Source organism: Taudactylus pleione, unplaced genomic scaffold (genome assembly GCF_031769625.1).
Source record: "Taudactylus pleione unplaced genomic scaffold, aTauple2 ptg000134l, whole genome shotgun sequence".
NCBI lineage: Eukaryota > Metazoa > Chordata > Amphibia > Anura > Myobatrachidae > Taudactylus > Taudactylus pleione.
The window spans coordinates 5,761,597-5,764,810 of NW_028284536.1; the positions used below are offsets into that span (position 1 = coordinate 5,761,597).

The 3,214-nt window shown below is 35.4% G+C and overlaps 1 non-coding gene across 1 annotated transcript; it reads right to left on the minus strand.

Moving 5' to 3' along the window:
* Positions 1 to 2,733: 2,733 nt before the first annotated feature.
* On the minus strand, positions 2,734 to 2,807 carry TRNAN-GUU (transfer RNA asparagine (anticodon GUU)). The gene has a single exon. It is a non-coding gene; the product is annotated as a tRNA-Asn (tRNA).
* Positions 2,808 to 3,214: the final 407 nt, after the last annotated feature.

The following is a 3,214-nucleotide window of genomic DNA, read 5'->3' on the forward strand; positions in this document are numbered from 1 at the left end:
TATGAGACATAAACAAACAACAGCTAAGAAACTTTGATCTGGAAAGTTTCCTTGCCAAAGTTTATAAAGTCTCTAATCTGGACAGTTATTTTAGGATTTTTCGTTAACTGAAAGGAACACATTGCCATGTTCTTGTGATGAATCAACCCTTCTTGAGTTCTAAGCACTTCCATGAGCAGCAGAGTGGCGCAGCGGAAGCGTGCTGGGCCCATAAACCAGAGGTTGATGGATCGAAACCATCTTCTGCTATGTGCTATTTTCATTTATCAAATCTAAAATTGGGATTGCTATTTTGACTTTTTTGGTCTTTGCTTATAGTAGTAAATCCATTATCATCTTAACTCATTTTAATCATATTTTGACAGAAGTGCTGTAGCAAAAAATCCACTTAATGTCTTTACTTTACCCTATTACTTCTATGGTTATTGAGAAAAACAAACTACATTGACTCCAGAAGAGCAAATCAGGTGATCTAACAAGTAATTTATCAAAATCATCTTTCCAGTTTACACTTTGGTGATGCAATAAGACAATGATTTTGTTAGAAAAATCTTCACAGTTCAAAAAGTTTTTCTTAATTCCTTACCTTTGTACTGATAAGATAACACCTGGTTTTAACATAACACAGGCTTCCACTTAAAAATGCTGCTAGGTTGCATTCTGCTGATTAGATATCACCAGGAACAACATTAACCTTCAGGTATTTTCTAAATGTTGAATAAATTGGCTTAAATCAAATTAAACTCACTTTAGAGATAATTGTTTCAGAGAAAGTCTTGAACCCTTCCTTAAAATAGGTAGTTTGACATGTTGATTTCTCTACCTAAAAATCCCCAAAACTTGATAAATAGAATATTCTCGTCCCTGGGTGGGATTGAACCACCAACATTCCAGTTAACAGCCGAACGCGCTAACCAATTGTGCCACAGAAACCCTATATGAGACATAAACAAACAACAGCTAAGAAACATTGATCTGGAAAGTTTCCTTGCCAAAGTTTATAAAGTCTCTAATCTGGACAGTTATTTTAGGATTTTTCGTTAATTAAAAGGAACACATTGCCATGTTCTTGTGATGAATCAACCCTTCTTGAGTTCTAAGCACTTCCATGAGCAGCAGAGTGGCGCAGCGGAAGCGTGCTGGGCCCATAACCCAGAGGTCGATGGATCGAAACCATCCTCTGCTATGTGCTATTTTCATTTATCAAATCTAAAATTGGGATTGCTATTTTGACTTTTTTGGTCTTTGCTTATAGTAGAGAATCCATTATCATCTTAACTCATTTTAATCGTATTTTGACAGAAGTGCTGTAGCAAAAAATTCACATAATGTCTTTAATTTACCCTATTACTTCTATGGTTATTGAGAAAAACAAACTACATTGACTCCAGAAGAGCAAATCAGGTGATCTAACAAGTAATTTATCAAAATCATCTTTCCAGCTTACACTTTGGTGATGCAATAAGACAATGATTTTGTAAGAAAAATCTTCACACTTCAAAAAGTTTTTCTTAATTCCTTACCTTTGTACTGATAAGATAACACCTGGTTTTAACATAACACAGGCTTCCACTTAAAAATGCTGCTAGGTTGCATTCTGCTGATTAGATATCACCAGGAACAACATTAACCTTCAGGTATTTTCTAAATGTTGAATAAATTGGCTTAAATCAAATTAAATTCACTTTAGAGATAATTGTTTCAGAGAAAGTCTTGAACCCTTCCTTAAATTAGGTAGTTTGACATGTTGACTTCTCTACCGAAAAATCCCCAAAACTTGATTAATAGAATATTCTCGTCCCTGGGTGGGATTGAACCACCAACATTCCAGTTAACAGCCGAACGCGCTAACCAATTGCGCCACAGAAACCCTATATGAGACATAAACAAACAACAGCTAAGAAACATTGATCTGGAAAGTTTCCTTGCCAAAGTTTATAAAGTCTCTAATCTGGACAGTTATTTTAGGATTTTTCGTTAATTAAAAGGAACACATTGCCATGTTCTTGTGATGAATCAACCCTTCTTGAGTTCTAAGCACTTCCATGAGCAGCAGAGTGGCGCAGCGGAAGCGTGCTGGGCCCATAACCCAGAGGTCGATGGATCGAAACCATCCTCTGCTATGTGCTATTTTCATTTATCAAATCTAAAATTGGGATTGCTATTTTGACTTTTTTGGTCTTTGCTTATAGTAGAAAATCCATTATCATCTTAACTCATTTTAATCGTATTTTGACAGAAGTGCTGTAGCAAAAAATCCACATAATGTCTTTAATTTACCCTATTACTTCTATGGTAATTGAGAAAAACAAACTACATTGACTCCAGAAGAGCAAATCAGGTGATCTAACAAGTAATTTATCAAAATCATCTTTCCAGCTTACACTTTGGTGATGCAATAAGACAATGATTTTGTAAGAAAAATCTTCAAACTTCAAAAAGTTTTTCTTAATTCCTTACCTTTGTACTGATAAGATAAGACCTGGTTTTAACATAACACAGGCTTTCACTTAAAAATGCTGCTAGGTTGCATTCTGCTGATTAGATATCACCAGAAACAACATTAACCTTCAGGTATTTTCTAAATGTTGAATAAATTGGCTTAATTCAAATTAAACTCACTTTAGAGATAATTGTTTCAGAGAAAGTCTTGAACCCTACCATAAAATAGGTAGTTTGACATGTTGACTTCTCTACCTAAATTTCCCCAAAATTTGACTAATAGAACATTCTCGTCCCTGGGTGGGATTGAACCACCAACCTTCCGGTTAACAGCCGAACGCGCTAACCAATTGCGCCACAGAGACCCTATGTGATACATAAACAAACAACACCTAAGAAAGATTGATCTGGAAAGTTTCCTTGCCAAAGTTTATAAAGTCTCTAATCTGGACAGTTATTTTAGGATTTTTCGTTAATTAAAAGGAACACATTGCCATGTTCTTGAGATGAATCAAACCTTCTTGAGTTCTAAGCACTTCCATGAGCAGCAGAGTGGCGCTGCGGAAGTGTGCTGGGCCCATAACCCAGAGGTCGATGGATCGAGACTCTGCTATGTGCTGTTTTCATTTATCAAATCTAAAATTGGGATTGCTATTTTGACTTTTTTGGTCTTTGCTTATAGTAGAAAATCCATTATCATCTTAACTCATTTAAATCATATTTTGACAGAAGTGCTGTAGCAAAAAATCCATATAATGTCTTTAATTTACCC